An 18,335-nucleotide genomic window follows, 5' to 3' on the forward strand; every position below is an offset into this window, starting at 1 on the left:
AACCCATCCTGAATCCTGGGATCTGCCTTGCTTTCACAGAGCACTATTTCACTGAGACTAGTCACTGCCTCCCGAACTGTAACTAGACTGCATAGCTCTGAGCACATACCACTGGTAAGGAGAATCATGGGGTGGGGACACCACTCAGTTGGCAAACTGATTGCCTAGAATGCATAAAGTCCAGGTTTGATCGCTAGTACCACACAAGCCAGACATTGTAAAGCAGGCATGCAATCCTGGCACTCAGGATGTAGAGGTGGGAAGATCAGAAATTCAAGGCCAACCTACCTTATATAGCGAGTTTGAGGCCATCCTATGTTACATGACAGCCTGTTAAAGAAAAAAACATTGGAGTGTGGAGTGTGGGGTGGAATCAAGGTCCCAGAAACCACCTCCAAGCACCAGACAGTATTGGGTGGAAGCCCTGGTCACAGCCTCCTCTGGGAAGAAGAGCAGGGAAAAGAGAAGCTGAAAAGTTGCAGAATTTGATTTGAAAATCAGAAGAGTTGTTTTGCAACAGAGAGTGGAAGATAACTAGCATGGATAGATGCATCTGGGGCCACAGGACAAAGGGCACAATCACAATCTAGGTCAATTGGAGATGCGTCAGAGTCGCAAGACTTACTCCCAAGTCAATCCGTGTTCTAACAAAACTTCCTGAACACATGTATGGATATTATAGAATTCTCACACTCAGGAGGGGTGAGATAGGGAATGTTCCTAGAAGGGCTTTAAGGTTCTTCTGTACCCAAAGTTCCTGTGGTGTTTTCCCTGGCTTCAAGTTCTTCCTTCATTGGCCTTACCTCTGTGTCCATCAAGGTATAACCACATGTTTAGGCAGACCTTGATCTGCACTTACCAAACAAGTCAGTGCAAATCTTTGCTCATGTGACTTCCCTAAGAAAAATGGCCTCTCGACGATCAACCAGAACCCCCTCATTCAGGAAGTTGATTCAGGTTTTTATGTATTCTTCCATTTTTGATCCACAGCCATTCAACTACATGATCTTGCACCGAACTCCCTTCTGCTGTTTGCAATTTTTTTCTAGGTGAGAGTGACTGATCTCCTGTACTGTATGAACTATGATATCTGTTTTGTGGCCTCACTATCACTAACATAGACCTTGGCACATACTGGCCATTAATAAAAACACAGTTGACTCACCTCTATCATATACACGTTTTTTACCACTCCCCTTGAGTAGAGCTATTAGCCTTGGAGCTAAGCAACATTGCTCCACAAAAGATTCTATGTATCGCTGTCCTTCATAAAACAAACAGAGTGCTGGCTTCTAAGCATGAGACTCAGCTCATCAGACTGAATCCAAATCCTGAGCTACTTCTTTGAATAAGTCTACATCTCTCCCTTCACACTCCAGCCAAATGACACTCCAGGCCTTGTCCCATTGTTCCCCTGCCTGGACTGCCCTCCCTATCCACTTTTCAGAAACTGCAACTCTGAAATTGCCTTCTCACTGAAGCTTTCCTGATGACCTCCAAGGCAGCTCCTTCACTCCCTCCTTTGCGCTCCCATGACACTTTGGGCAGATCTCCATTATATCACTCATCATATTTTATTATAGTTAATTGTGTACACATCTGCCTTCCACACTGTATGATGTGCTTGCCCTTCAAGGGCAAGGACAATGTCTTACCCATCCCTCATCCCTCTGGTACCCAGCAGAGTGTGAGGCACAGAGTAAATAATTAATAGGGAAGCGGGGGGGAAAGAGAGAAGGAAGGAAAGGGGAAATCATTGTAAGGGAAGGAATGAAAAGAAAGAAAACATCATGGGAAGTGTGGGCGTTATGGCAAGGATCTGACAAGACACACGTTATTAGCTGGCCCCAAATAGGAAAAGGGTATTTCGTGAAGCTTCACATGTCTGACAAAGGGAACTCTATTCTTTCAGGAATATCAGCCAAGTTCTAAACAGTCTGGGGAGATGCTTGTAGTGTCCTCATATTACAGTCCATGGAATTAAAGCAAATGCCTGTCACCCTTCTGGGTCTCTGACAAGCCCTTGCATAAGACAGTAGATGGCAACTACTTTCAGAAGTACCAGAGATCTTGTGCAGTGTGCAAGTTGGCCCAAGGAACTGGGAGCATGTCTTTCCCTGAAAATGTGGTTTATTCAACCTATGAAATATGAAGATGGTCCTAAGCCTTATGGTGGTAACTAGGTGAGTTAGAGTAACTGTGTCTTTGGTGTCCATTTCAGCATGTTTGGTTTTCAGAAAAGCTCCTTGCCCTACCATGCTGCTGATTGGAATAGAGGCTCTACCTACTTGGGCCAGAGCAGAAATCCAGGTGCAATCTAGTAGCTAAGTCTGAGAAACAGCTCTGCCCAAAAAGTCCATTTGAACCCTAATTCTCATAAAATGACAATTCCTCCTGGGGGGCGGGGGGCTTGCAATTTCTAGGATTTTGTACATAAAACCCAGAAGGGAGCCAATTCTTTGAGATGAACAATATTCAGGAGCAGGGCAACATCCAAACTACACTAGAATGCCCTCCCCACTCAGCACTCCTGAAGACAAGGAAGGGAGAGTCCAATGTTTGCAAACTGGAAGACGTGTGGCACTGAATTCTGGCTCTTTGGATCAAGGCAAGCCCACTTTCAGAAGTCCTGCAATGGAGCACTGAGGGCACACTGTGCTGGCCTTCTGAGAGTCAGTAGGCAAGGCAGCTTTAGAAGAAGAAAGTTCCTCATGGTGGTGTATCTGGACAAAGAAAAAGTCTTGTTTTACCTTCCAAGTGACCACTTGGCACCCTGGATTCAAAATCCTGCAAAGATTATCGCTTGAGAAATCTATTGAGGGAATGCAGGTAAGTAGATGGGAGCTCAAAGGTAGTGGGCTCAAACTCAGAATTTAGGCATCGTCATTTGAACCCTCGATGTGGCAATAGTCAAGAAAATGAGAACATACACTTCTGTGATAGCTGTAGTCACGAGATTGAGAACATGCACGTCTGTGATAGCTGTTGATTAAATTTGTGAGTTTCTTAAAATGCATAGCCATCCCTTGGGCCTGAAGAGGAGAGAATATGATCACAATAGCAAATGCACACACATTGCACCAGGCTGTGCCACCTTGTAGCCACGCTCTCTAAACTGGACCTTTGCATGGGACATGCATCCCCTGAAGATTCCTTGCAATCCAGCCATCTGTCCCAAACAAAAATGGCAATGGCCCTAGGAGAAAGCAACAACCTCCTCCCCCAATCATCCCATCCAAGCGTGCTTCCGGCTTGCTTCTGCTCAGTATCCCTCTCCTCTGAATTACAGTCATGGGGCTCCCAAGCCTGACCTTGGGGCTCAGGCACCCCTTATCCTTCACCTCATCCCTTCCTGCTTATGCCAGCTCTGACTTCCTGGATCCTGGAAATGAGCTAACCTGAGAAACTTCTTTTGGTCTGGAAATGAATGGGTGAAGTAAGTAGAAAGGTTACATTTCTGTGGGGTTTTAAGTCCCTTGTGTTAGAGGGCCCTCAAGGCATGGACCTTCCAATCTGTGAAAAGTATTATTGACAAACACCGAGAGACCCGAGCCTTGGGTGACACCTTCATACGCTCATGCCTCACTTTCCCCGTGGTTAGTCTCGTTGCTCCAGAGCTCCACATTGAAAGTGGCCACAGCCTTGTGGGAAGTCATCTCAAATCCACAGGGTCTTAAAGATCTGGTGAAATGAGCGGAGATCCTTCTCCCTCTCTGTTTCTTCTCCGCCTCCCTTGTTTTTTTCTTTCATGTTCCTCATTTGTGCTGACTTTCCTTTAAAATAGTTCCATCAATCTGTTTCCCAGGTTAGAAGTTTTTAGAAACTTTGTCTTGTGGCCATGACAACACAAGGGAAATCTCATTCCTGTGTATGTTTTTGGAAGCATTTTTAGGTGGCTGAAACTACAGATTTGAGATGGAGAGAGATTCCCAACTGGTCTCCATCCTCCAGGGGTGGAGACCAGCCTGTGGGGGTCTGAGCAGGGAAGAGGGCAGGAAGGGATACTAAGGAGCTGAATAAACCTGGGAATGGGGGACAGGCAGGAAACTGGCCTTCTGTCTCTCCTGAGTTGCACCCTCCCATGCAGGCACTTCCCCCACACAAATGTAAACTACTGGAATGCTCCAGAGAGTTAAGCTCCCAGCTTGAGAGGGAGGGAGGAAGTCTGAACTCTGAGACATCTCTGAGTTCAAAGACTGGAATTTAGAGGATGTGTGCCTCTGTTTCCCCATAATACCCAAAGCTAATAGCGTCTGAGCCTGCCCAGAGACGAAAACTGGGAAGTTCTTTGTGGGTGCTCATTTATGTATTCCTCACCATTCCCCATTTTGGGTGGATCCTATAATTAATCCCATTAGACAGATGAAGAAAATAAGGCTGGGAGAACTTGAACCAGGGATCATATAGTCCATCTGTGATGCAAACTCATCCGTTTGTTTTTTTTTGGACTGCCTCTCTGGAGGCTTCTACATCTTTGCAGTAAGGCTATATCTTCTTCACTGTTCTTAGCTCACTATGCCATTCTGCTAGTTAGCAGGCTTGGGGTACAAAGAGAGGCAATGAAGTTCTTTGGATATTCAAGTTGGCTGATGAGTGGACTGCAAAATTAGCCAATGATAACCCGTACTCACAGATGACAGACCATTCCTGGGTAAATTTTATTCCTTTTTTGCTGGCTTTCACAGCAGCCTTAATGTATCAAAAGGTCAAGGCTTCCTCACCTATAAAATGAGGGCAAAGTTTCCTATTTTGCAAAGTTAGTATGAAGATTAAAAGATCACAAGAGAGTCCTATGACACATGTGAATTCTCTTCCTCCATGTTTGGGCTGAGCTGATAGGAAATCACAACTGTCTGTGGTCTCCCAACTGAAATTCCACCAGGCTCGACCTCTGTCAGAAAAGCTGTCTTCTTTTCCAGTGCCTCTTCTGTGGGTTACCTCCTCCTTGTTTTGTTTCTTTTTTTCTTCTCTGACCTCAACATGAGTCCCACATAGACTGGTTGCTTGGTCTTGTGGTTCAGAAGAATCTGAGACAAGCTCTCAGGTTTGGACTGAGTGAGGGGTGACCAGAAGGTAAGAAATCAGGACATCGAGGGGAGGAGAGGTGCATGGCAACAGGTGATACAGTGGATACAGACAAGTCTGGACACATTTGCAGCTGAACATGCACAGACACACACATGCACACACATACAGACACACAGACATACACATACAGACACACACATGCACACACACACAGACACACACATGCACACACATACAGACACACGGACACACACAAACAGACAGACAGACAGACACATGCACGCACGCACGCACGCACGCATGCACGCACATATGTGCACACCAGCCAAGCAGCTTGATTCTGGCATAATCAGTGGTCTTAGAAAATGGACCCCTACGCAGTACAGAAAGCCAGGCTGTCAATCTGATGCTCTCTCTTTTCAGGGACTCCTCTGAGACAGAGAAATTAGGGATGAAACATAGGTAATAATGTGCACAAACATGAGTCACTCTGGGTAAAGTGTTAGCCGAGCATGACAAGTACCTGCCTTATGTCCGCTCTCTGTTCCTCTTAGCCATCCCTGAGGCTTCTCCAAAGTCCCTCAGGGTTCTATGTAGTGAACGCTGAAAAACACAACCTTCGACCCGAGAAGAGAAGACATGGCCCACTCTCTTATTCGATGATGCTTTGTAGGGCAGGTGACCTGATGTCTCTGACTGATAGAGTCCCTGCGTCGTGAGCTGCCATCTCCATATTTCTTGCATTGTGTAAGGCTAATAAATATCTTCCTTGTTTAGTCCAGCACTGTTTGCCTCTTCTGCTGCTCATAGGTCACCTCAGGTCCCAAGTGATCCATCATACTATCCATGTCTCTCCTGGCCTACATCCGGGACTGACCTCCCACTGAGTCTTGAGGGGATTTATTTTCTTTCTCCACACAAATCACTCAGTATAATTTCCCTATCTGAATCATCACAATGACCCCAGGTGTCAGATTCATGCTTGGCACACAGTAGGCACTTAATAAATATTTCTGAAAAAGACAATGAGTGATCTCATCACCCAGGCACTCTTGTCATTGTCCAATGGCTGCTCAACCTACATCTAGCTCCCTGACGCCTCACTTGTCACCTGTCACATATTTCTTACTGTCTATGTGAGATCTCTATTTGGTGGACTTCCAATTTCTGCAACAAAACTTGTCTAAACCAGAGCTTGTTATCTTATCCTACACCAGAGGGAGGCCTCTCCCAACTTCCCAGTTATTGCCAGTGGTGCTATTAGTCTTGGGACTGCCCAGTCACTGCTCTCCATTTTTCTCTTTTCTTGGCATTTACTCCCTTTTTGCATTCCCTCTGTTCTTTCTCAGCAAAGTCTCCTGGTGTCTGTGTTCTCTGACTCAGGCTTCCACTCTCTGTCCTGAGACCACTTGGCTGTTTCCCATCACATTTTGCATCTATCATCACCCTCCTGATACAGCTGAGCTCGAAAGTGAATGTACTTCAGGTGTCTACTGTCACAAAGACACCCGATGAGTCTGGGATGACAGACAAGGGAAGGAAGGAATGGTCTTGCATCCACTTTTCCTCAAGGAGAGAGGTATCTCTAGCTGTGTCTTCTCATACATGATTTAAGCCACCATTCAGAAGACTGACATGGGTCTTCTGGACTCATCAAGTTCATGTCATTCCCAAACCAATTTGGAAACTCACTGCCTGCTCTCTCCCCATACTACCTCTGTACCATTGCTCCTTTGTCTGATCTATCAGGGCATTGCTCTTCAGTTAGAGGCATCCACACGGTGGGTAGAAAAGATGCCATGATAGAGGGAGGTTGGGAACTTACGCAGATTTCCCAAAGGAACACATAGTCTTGTCCCACCTCCTAACTGAGTGGGCTTCTCTTGATTCTGTACTTCCAAATTTCTTCCTTTACCTGTTTCCAGAAAGTGCTTTGTGGTAATGTGTTCCTTTGATGTGTTCCTAGGATGATATCTTCCAAATACATAGATAAATGACCAAAAGAATAGAGACAAAAATAACTCTCTGCTTTGTCAACTCTTTCCACAGCAAACTTCACCCTCAATTCCATCAAAAAGAGTTTCTCAGGAGAAGAACTGGGGGAGTTTGGGCCCATCTTAGCACAGTTGATTGCATAACTACACATCCCAGAGAAGCCTGTGTTGTGCACTGTGTTAGGTCCCTCCCCCGTGTCTATTCATGCTCATCGATTTATGTGAAGCTAAGACACTTCCTAAGAAAGTATATTTGTGATATTTCTGGGGTCTTCATAGAGGCCATCTTTCAATGAAGAACTTCAGTGCAAATGATCCACCGTTATGGATCTGTCTGGACGTAGAACCAAGCAGTGGACAGAATGGCTGTATATGGAACAAAGACAATACTAAACAGTATCCACATAAGCTGTTGATGGTGGTCTGGAGTCCATCTGCAGAAAAAATGCTAAGCTGAAAGAGCCAGAACATCTTGGGAGCAGGGAATTCTGTTTTGGCACCTTGTAAAGGAGCCACAAAAGAAGACAGGTTCCTTTTTCCAGATTCTTACCATAATCGCTGCCAAGAGCAAGGGTGATGTCCACCCTTCAAGAGGCAGCCTGAGCAAAGTGCTTTGGGAAGATGGGACACAGTCAAGAAACAGGTGCAACCAGCAGGTGAGTTCAAAGAGATCTGTGATAATATCCTCACGTTCCCAGGAACCATGTGAGATGAACAGAAAGAGCCCGAGGCAATGATAGAGTTGAGGATATATTCTCCAGGCCCAGGTGTGACTTCTTGAGTCTCAAGAGCCATGCCCACACTTCCATGTGATCTCATTCTACCCTTGGGCAGTAAGGCGAAGGAGTAGTCAGATTACATAAGGAATCGTCCTGTTCAAGGTACATCGGGCAAGTCCGAAGAATAAAGGAGGGAGAGAAGAAAAACATGAGTACAAAACACTGAGGTTATTTGAGAATGCCAAGTAGAGACAGTTGTGTTGGTCAGGAGTGGATGAGGAGTGGGGGGAGGGGCAGGGAGCCAGACATGGGTGTCCACTTGTCCTCGGAGTAATGGGAAGTCCACAGATGTGAAAGCCTGCTATCATTCCTCCTTTTCATGGAGAGGCTAGTGGACTTTTCAGAAAGAAAATAATGAGAAGCAACCTTGGGGGGGGGCACATCACAGAAGGCCTACCCACACATTAGCCCACACAAGTCTCAGCGTCTTCAGAAAATAAATTTCTCCTCACTTTCAAGTCAAAGAAGGAAGGGCTAAACAATATCAAGCATTACACTCAAGGCCTCCCGGCTCCCATGTGTGCTACCCAGTGTTAAAGGCGGTGGGTGGGAGGGGCGTGGCCTTGGACGGCATCTTGGTGAAATACTAGGGGCTGGCCATTTAGTGAGAATAAGGCATTGATAATGTGTGGGATGTCAATCACAGTCACCAAAGGCAACCTGTACAGATCCTTAAGTACTGCAAGCCGCAAAAACAATAGACAATGTGAGATTCTGGGAAGTGGGTATATTCAGCAGTGTTTGCTGTGGTGGGTGTGTACACTTCACCCTTAAATTACTGAAGCAGAATTTCTGGGAGCTTTGTGAGAGAGAGAAATGGAGAAATCTCCTTTCATCGTTTATGATCTAGCTTACGGATTATTGAAATTATCCAGACAAATAATTAACTAGCTTGTAAACATTCACATCTACTGATTGCCAACACATTTCTTTCTGGTAGTAACAGTGAATCTTGATGAGTATTTATGTTCTGCCCATGTACGTGCATTCTGATTGAATTTTTATCCTCACTTTATAAAAGTAGACCCTCAAGATCAGAAAGGAAGAGTGACCTGGTTAGCGCCATCTTGTGGCTGTGTGGCACAGTCCAAGCTCTGACCTGGACCTGCCTATCTCCAAACTGTACTCCCTCCTTTGTAGCCCCTACATTCCTCATCTTTTTCGTGAGGTAGAACTGGGGGGCTGGACTGGGAGATACAGGGAGAGTCTCTGTTGTCTCAAAAATGATAAACATGATTCTCAGGCCCAATATGGAGTCTTCTGTCTCCCTACAGCAGCAACCAGAGGCTTTGAGGGGATACGAAGCAAAGATGAGAGTATACATGTCTTAGGGGTTCTGTTGCTGTGAAAGACACTATGACCATGGCAGCTCTTATAAAGGGAAACATTTCATTGGAGAGGCTTACAGTTTCAGAGGTTTAGTCCACTGTGGTATTGTGTTCACAAAAGTATTGTGCAGGTAATAAACTTATCTGGGGTCAGAGAACAGGACAGCCACAATATTAAACAGGATAGGCAGTGGTAGCACACACCTTTAATCCTAGCATTCCAGAGTCAGAAATCCCTCTGGATCTCTGAATTCAAGGCCACATTAGAAACAGCCAAGAATGGTGACACACACCTTTAATCCCAGAAACCCAGCCTTTAATCCCAGGGAGTGACTGCAGAAAGCAGAAAGATATATAAGGCATGAAGACCAGAAACTAGAAGCATTTGGCTGGTTTAGCATTTGGCTGGTTAAGCTTTTAGGCTTTGGAGCAGCACAGTTCAGCTGAGATTCATTTGGATGAGGACTCAGAAGCTTGTAGTCTGAGGAAACAAGACCAGCTGAGGAAATGGCGAGGTGAGGTAGCTGTGGCTTGTTCTGTGTCTCTGATCTTCCAGCATTCACCCAAATAACTGGCCTCAGGTTTGATTTTATTAATAAGAACTTTTAAGATTCATGCTACAGTTCACTATCATCATAGGGACATGGCAGCATGCAGGCAGACATGGTGCCGGAGCTGAGAGTCCTACATCTTGATCAGCAGGCAACAGGAAGTGGTCTGAGATACTAGGTGTGGCTTGAGCATATATGAGACCTCAAAGCCCACCTCCACAGTGACACACTTCCCCCAACAAGGCCTCACCTACTCCAACAAAGCCACACCTCCTAAGAGTGCCACTCCCTATGAGCTTATGGGGGCCAATTACATTCAAACCACCACAACATGGCTTGGTCAACGTGTTTTAGAACAAGCAAGGAGGTGTCTGTTAAGATGCTTAGAGCTGGGGACAAAGAAGATATCAGTGATGGAGAGAGGGAGGTCAGTGAGAGGAATTTTAAGTAGCTCCAATATGGAATCTGGGAGGTGAGGGAGTCAGGTTGGGAGTGTTACAGGAAGGAAGTTGGGTAGATGAGAGAGGAAGGAACCTTCTAGAAGGACTTAAGGACAAAGCAGGGTGCCGTGACTGGCAAGGCGGGGGCGGGTAGTGAGAAGAAGAGCAAGAGGAGAAGGCAAAGAGCGGAGTGGGGCTGGGGAGAGAACAAGCAGGGAGAGCAGGAGGGAGAGAGAGGCAGAGCCAAGGAATGGCCGTATTCTTTCTAAGCCAAACAGACAAGACAGCGAATTACTAACTTTTTAGAAATTCTCTGAGCTTAAAAAAAAAAATCTCAAATTTTTGATCTCATGACATTATAATCTAAAAAAATTATTTAGAAAAATACTTAGGGATATTTGACTGTGTGAGTTATTGGTATCAATAGCTGTCATACTATATACAGCAAGAGTTATTAGTACATTTATGAATGGTTTAAAATCAATAATATAGCAAGTCCATTCATGTTAACATAAATATCTTTTCATAAAATAACTATATTTCCAAAAGTATTGTGCTAAGTGTCATTATTATATTTGTTTGCACAGTTTTGTTTCATATGGGTCCCCATATCTGCTTCAGCATTCAATGTGATGATATGTTGCATTGATCAAAGTATTTGGAATGAAATCTGGTCTCAGATATGCAAAGTAGGAAGTATATTAATCACTTTTTCAGAGACTTACAGACATTCTTCTTAGACACTACCTCAAAATTTCTTTCCCTCCCCCACCCCATCCCACCCCCTTCTCCAGCATATGTACCTAAATATGTGGGCAGAAGTTAGGGTTGATCCCAAAGTCTTGAAACTGTTAGCCAAATGCTCCACTGCTGAGTAGAGCTACACCCACAGCCAGCAAATTGCCTTTTCTTTAAGGGTAGCAGTGAAGTGAAATATGAAGACATGCCTGTAAAGTATTTGTACTCTCTTGATTCCCAAGGCTTGCTCTACCCTGCATCTTGAGAGGATGACGCACCATTGCATGATTTATAGCGCTAAGCATCTGGTCACCTGGAAATGCAAGCTTGCTGAGCTGTGCAGCCCTTGTACATGCACACTAGGAAACCCCACTGCACACACTGGTGAATGAGAAGGAGACTTAAATCGTGCTGACTTCCCAGACACCATGGGAAGGTCTTGGGAAGTCTAAGGGTGGCGTCTGATACTTTGGGGGTCACTATTATGGTGCAGTGGGACGTGTTCCAAGCTGGGAACCAGGCATCCTGGGGACCAGCCCCTACGAGGCTTTTCATGAGCTTGGCCATAAGCTTGAATGTCTCTGGGCCTCTTCAGCTGAGCGTTTCTCTGTGTTGCTCTGGCTGTCCTGGAACTAACTCTGTGGACTGGCCTATAGGCTCAGGAACTCACAGAGATCCACCTGCCTCTGTCTCCCAAGTACTGGGATTAAAGCGTGCGCCATGCCCTGGCCTCCTTCTTTCTTTTTTTAAATGATTTAATTTTATTTTATGTGCATTGGTGTTTTGCCTGCATGTGTGTCTGTGTGAGGGTGTCAGATCCCTGGAACTGGAATTACAAGCAGTCGTGAGCTGCCATGTGAGTGCTGGGAATCGAACCCAGGTCCTCCTGAAGAGCAGCCAGCGTCTTAATTGCTGGACTCTTTCTTAACATTTCCCCATGATTTCCCTGACTGCACTTCTCACTGCTTCCTCTAAGAGAGGCTCTTCTTCATCCCGCTCGTCAGTTGGCACCTATGAGGAACACTTCCAAGAGGCCTAGCCACTGTCCACCTCTTCTACCATGTATCCCCTATGTCCTCGCAGTCAAATGACTCTTTTCTCCCTCGGGCCTCTGATGCCTTTGTTGTGGGAATCTTATCTCCCCTTGCCCTGAGTTCAGATGACCAGAGAGATTGCTTGGTACCAACAGGTCCACCCCACTGCCCTCTACTAACTGACCCACGAGACACCAGAAAGCAAACTCCTGATCCCGTTCCTGTTTGTGCCTCCCCCGTCACTCCGCCTGACACAGAGTGGGGACCCTGTGAAAGTGGGATTAATTGGCTAGTGTGTTTCAGGAGGATCTATCTGCAAGGCTGAATGGATATTTATGGGAGAAGGAGCTGTGCAGAGGTGACTGGGAGGTGAAAGGAGAAGGATGGCGGTGGGAAATAATAATAAGACTGATGGGAGAAGGCGGGGAGAGGTCAGGGTGTGCACCTATGGGCCCCAGACTGAGATAAAGAGACGGGGTGTGACGGAGCACGGTAATCTGATGAGAAGGGCATTTTTGTGGTGGATGTAAAGGATGAGGAGGAGTAAGAAATTAACAGATAGCTGGGAAGAAAGTCTCAAGATTCTGATGGGTGGAGGGGCTGAGCCTGAGGGGCGTGGAAATGGTTATTTACACTAACAAGGAGTGTGAATTCGGTGACGTGACCGGGCTGACCAGTCCTCATATAGGCGTGTTTCTGACTTTCAGCCATTCCCAGCCAAAGATGCTGTGGGCCTTCTTGCTGAGTGCTTTTCCGAGAATCCCCTTCCCAGGAACCTAGAAACCCTTGTCATCTCTCATGCATCTGATGAGGAGTGAGCCCACATGAGGCCCAAATGGAAAAGATCAAGACACTCCAAGCCTCAGCTTCTTTCTCTTCAAATATTTGCAGAGAGAGAGAGTGGCATGAGCCTGGGGAATGCGGTGCTTATTGCTCACACTACATTAAAATTCAGATTGGCTGGAGCAATATCCCCAGCATAACCGCTCTGCACTGATATTTTTATAACTCTTAATATCAAACAAATTGCCTCTTCACTGAGACAGTTTAATGTGACGGGGGCCATGCCCGCCAGCTTCCTCATGCTGGCCCCATAAAGATCACTGTTCTGTTACTGGGGACAGAGGAGCCATGAATTTCCTATCAAAAATACGACTAGATTATGCAGAGTAAATCTTGGACCACATTAAAAAGATCATAGTGTTTTAATTTCTACCCCCTCACTCCCGTCACCCTGACGCCTACCATCCCATCTTCTCTTATTAATAAAATGAGGTAGGGGGTCTCCAGGCTGAATCAGCTATGGAGGGGCTCTCTCTCTCTCTCTCTCTCTCTCTCTCTCTCTCTCTCTCTCTCTCTCTAGCATAAGTCTCCATGTTTTCTGCAGTTATATGTCTTCCCTCAGTAATCAATTGGTGACTTCAGCTTTACCCCGCCTTCCTCTTCTCTTGGTGTGGAAAAGATTTGGGATGATGCAGCTAAAAAAATCCCTACCATATTGTTCATTTTAGGGCCAAGAGAGTGTTTTCTTGTTTGGGCATGTTTTGGAAGCTTCAAGGTCAGCTGATCAGTAGGGAGAAGCACAGTTGAAAGCTGTATCCTTCTTCCAAAGCCCATTCCATCAAAGATCCCATTGTTACCCAGCCATGAATGCCTTCATGATGAGAAAAATCCAGACTGACTGATTATTAAACCATTGGACCTTTCTTTCATGAATGAGTCAAAGACCTAGGAAAAAGTCCATCAGAGCACCCCACTTGAGACAGTAAGGATGCCAACTCTAAATGGTGTAAGTCAGCCCAAAGCAAAAACACTTGACATTTTACCTGCTTGAGATACTTGACTGTAATCAGTCATTTCCAGATATTGAAAGTAGTCTGTGGGCTTCACCCAGCCCTGCTCCTTGTTCTTATCATTCCCACTCACTGTCACCATTCTGTCTTAGAGCTGCTCAGTCACCCAACATTGAAGTTCAAAGCAAGTGATGGAAAGCATTCTCAAAGATCTCAAGAAATGGATTGGCTGTCTCAGGAAGAAACTCAATCCTATGTGTGTGTACTTTATTTTGCTTCCAATAAAAGTGTTGACGGCACACCCAAAAGAGAACCCATGGAAAAGTTCACGCTAATTCCCAGGATTCCTGAGACCCAGGAGTTCCAAACATACAGGAAAAATGGGCCATAGTCACAAATCCTTGTTCTCTAAGGAAGAGAAGTGAGTTTGTATGTCAAAGTACTAGCCCTCTGTGCAGGGTCACACACATTTTCCAGTTTTATTTCCAATATGTTTCTATCTCAGCCCTCCCCTTTCCTCTATTATATATGTTATCAGCATTTTTTTTTTTTTTCATGCTGGAGTCCTAGGTTGACCTCACCATTTTCAACTCTTACATTTTAATACACTTTGCAATTAATATCATGTATAAAAACACCAACAGAGATCATTGCAACCTTATTATAATTTGCTATATTTACTTGTCAGTATCTTATATTGATTCAGAATCATCCTTTTCTTTAAATACTCTATCTCTTTTTGATACTCGCAGCAACCAAAGCCTTCTCCACTTCCTTGCTTCTAGAACATTCTCAGGTTGTCTTGGCTTAGAGACCCAGAATGTCTTTGGAAACTTGCAAAATTCTAGAGGAGCTGATCCAGCCTGAGAACTCCAACCAGGCCCAGGAGACTGTCAACTACTATATTAATAAGTATCACATCTTGTCCTTAGGAAACCTGGGAGGGGCAGATATTGATAAAAATAAGATAATTAGACAAATGGTGCATCAACACCTTTAGAACAGCAAAAACCATAGAAGTAATGAGAATGAACAGAATATGGCCCTTATTAAAATTATCATATGCAGAACATATGAAGGAGCAAAACACCAGATTCACTCAAAACTATATTTTAGGGTCCATTCCGAGTTCCACCCTGAGACAGATGGTAGGAAGAAGAAAATCATCTGCTGTACACTGGCCTCTGGAGCACACATACGTCCATACACAAAAACGCATGCAAACTAACTAACTAACTAACTAACTAACTAACTAACTAACTAAGTTAACTAACTAACTAAATATAACAAAATTATGCTTTAGGAGGAATAGGATATAAAGCAAAAAGGTATTCGTGAAGTAGTGTTGAACAGCTAAAAGCAGATCACAAATGTTTACAACATGTTAGTTTTAATATATATTTCAAATTTAGAAAAAGATCGAACTATCAGTAGCAGAAATAACAGGTGGCTTTTAGGTTCTTTTTTCCCTTCATGTTGGAGATTGAACCGAGGACTGCTGCCATGCTGACGGATGCTCTACCACTGAGCTGCGCCTCCAGCCGCTTTCTTTTCCTCCATATGCTTCTCTCACCTGCCTTGAAAGTACAAAATTTTAAAATTAAGAGAAAAGAAAAGGACCTTGAAAATCTGGGTCTGTTGCACATTCCACTGGAGCTGAAAACAGCCCTGAGCTTCCAAGACACTCTCCTGTTCCTGCACTCAGTTCGCAGGTAATATTTAACACCTAAGGTGAGCCAGCCCACCGGCACTGCAGGAATCCACACAGAGCCACACCAGTTCTGTTCCCCAATAAAACAGAAGAGTTAAATCCCTGACTTTGAAGAAAGGCTTCAGAGCTCACCTCTGCCCAGAGCCTCCAAGGCTTCTACACTCTGGAGTCTGAGGCTGAAGACAGCAAAGCCTCCTGGCCCCGGGAGTGGTGACTATAACCAGGATGTGAACCTCCATATGGGACTGGGTGTGGCTAAATTACCTTGTGCCTCAGTGCCCTGGGGCTGTCCCCCATATCCACCACTACCCCAGCCTCTGTCCCTTCTCTTCTGTCAGGTTTCTTCCAAGCCACCCAAGAGCTGTTGCCCCACCGAGGTCCCCAGTCTGTTGCTTGCACCTTTTGAGGTCCCAGACCTTGTCGGCGCCACATCCTGGGAACAGAACCGCTCCAGCCCTGGGGCTGGACGTTCTCCTAGGGGAGGGAGTTCCCTGGAGACTGCGGCGGGTGGGGGAGGCCCCAGTAGGGGGCACGCGGATGCCTTTTTGGGAGGAAACCACGTACCATCCGCTCTCACTCGATGCCAGCCAGGGTTTTCTTCCCCCAGTGAGTCTCTTAATTTTGCTCATTTATCTTAAAGAGCTCCGTAAGCGCCGTGGGGCTCCGGCGGGGGCGCCACACGGGGGCTCCGACACCCGACCCCCACGCCTGCCTCCCAGAGGAACCATCCAGCGCGGACCAAATCTCATTTTCCTACAAATAGTTTGTCAGAAGCAGCAGGGCAAGTAATAAATCACAGAGAGCGAGAGAGCGGAGAAGGAAGGGGGAGAGGCTGGGAGGGGAGGGCGGGGCGAGGGCGGAGGGAGGGTTGGGGGCGCAGGGGGAGAGCAGACCCGGGAGTGGGGGTGCGGGGAGAGAGCGAAGGAAGAAGAAAGGAGGGGGAGACAAAGAGACCGGAAAGAGGGAAGAGAAGAGAAAAAGAAGAAACCTGGGAGTTCAGAACGCTGGGGAGAGAGAGGAGGGAAAGGACAGGACTGAGTGTTGAGGAGACAGAGCAAGCGATGAATCAGGAAGCAGAAGGGGGTGGGGTGTGAAAAAGAGGGAAGGAAATGAATCTCAAGAGGACGTGGGAAGAAGGAAAAAGCCATCTGGTGAAGAAGTGAACCCCAGAAAGGATGGTGGGCAGCGCATCGCCTCTGCTTTTCCCCACTTCCCTCATTCTGAGCTATTGTGGACTCCTGCCCTTCTGCTCCATCTGTAGACTAACTGGCGTTCCTGTGCCTGGCGTGTGTGTGTGTGTGTATGTGTGTGTGTGTGTGTGTGTGTGTGTGTGTGTGTGTGTGTGTGTGTGTGTGTGTGTGTGTGTGTGTGTGTGTGTGTGTAGATCTTGTATCCGGGTTACTGAGATGGAACAAGCCAAAGCCACTCCATTCTGCCAAGCCTCAGTTTCTTGATCTAGCAAATGGGAGTAATCACCTCCATTTGCATCTTTGGGAACATTAGATCTGCCTGGAAAGCAGGGCCCAGAGCAAGCTGTTGATTAGGAAAAGGGGAGCCCTCCTTGCACTGACTGGTAAGGGTGAACTTGGTCCCGGAACTCTGGGCACAGATGCTGGATCTGCCAAGTCCTGCTACCTTCCCCCCCCCTACAGCCTGTGATCCTGAGCCAGACACTGGGATCCAGCAGCTGTCAACAAAAGCACCCTTCAGTGCTTAACCTCACTCAGGAACTGGGGTGGGAGGTGGAGGGTGGAGGGAGGGGAGGACGGGATGGTGGGGGTGGGGGATGGAGTGTGGGGGGGTGGGGTGGAGTGGGGGGATGACACACGACACAATGATCACCTGCTGTCAAGCTCTCTGGGCTTCTGGTGCAAGGACATCGATAGGGAGAGTCATATAAGGTTGAGTCTTCTATTCACCGCCCTCCACAACCCACAGCCTTCCCTCTGACAGTTCAGGAACTCACCATAAGGTCTGAGTTTTTGATCCTCCGAAAACTCCCTCCCTCCTTCTCCCTGGCCCTAGTAGGATCTGGAAGGGTGGAGGCAGAACATCTTTAGTTGTGGGAAGTAGAAAATTAAGGGGGAGGAAAATGGGTTGTTGGCACTGTAAACTGCCTGAGGGCAGGAACCTTACAGAATTACTGCAGCTCTTATATTGCTGGTAAGTGGTAGGCCCCTGAGATGAAGGAAGTTCATTTAATTTTGTGACTGTGCATTCATTATGCACTCCTTATGACCGTAAAGAAGCAGTTGTTAATCCTTGTTATAGAAAGGGAAACAGAGACAAAAATTACCAAGACAGGAAGTGGCAAGCCCGAGAGGTGTTTGAGTCTAGGGCAGACTGTCTCAGAAACTTACGCCCCTTCTGTGGCTGCCCAGGGCTCAGCAGCAGGGCAACCTGAACAGCCTCTGTGGTCTTTAGGGTCCCCATATGTCTGAGGCACCAGGAAGGAGGAAGTGATGGTAAAGGGACTCACATCAGCTTAGGGTTCTATTGCTGTGAAGAGACACCCTGACCACAGCCACTCTTACAAAGGAAAACATTTCAATGGGGTGGCTTACAGTTCAGAGGTTCAGTCCATTATTGTCTTGCAGAGAAGCATGGCGGCAGTGCTGGAGAGGTAGCTGAGAGATCTACATCTGGATCCACAGGCAGCAGGAAGGCAGAACAACACTGGACCTGGCTTGAGTTCTGAACCCCTTGAGCCCACCCCCAGTGACACACTTCTTCCAAGAAGGCCCCACCTACTCCAACAGGACCACACTTCCCAATAGCGCCATTCCCTATGTGCCCATGGAGGCTATTTTATTGAAACCACCATATCTGCCCTGCCTTCTCCTGAATGGGGCACAGGGTACCCCATTCTGATGTTCAATTCATTTGGGGTCTCCTTATTATCAGCACGTTCCTTTAGCTCTGAGCATTAGGCTGCACTG

Source organism: Onychomys torridus, chromosome 4, assembly GCF_903995425.1.
Source record: "Onychomys torridus chromosome 4, mOncTor1.1, whole genome shotgun sequence".
Taxonomy (NCBI): Eukaryota; Metazoa; Chordata; class Mammalia; order Rodentia; family Cricetidae; genus Onychomys; species Onychomys torridus.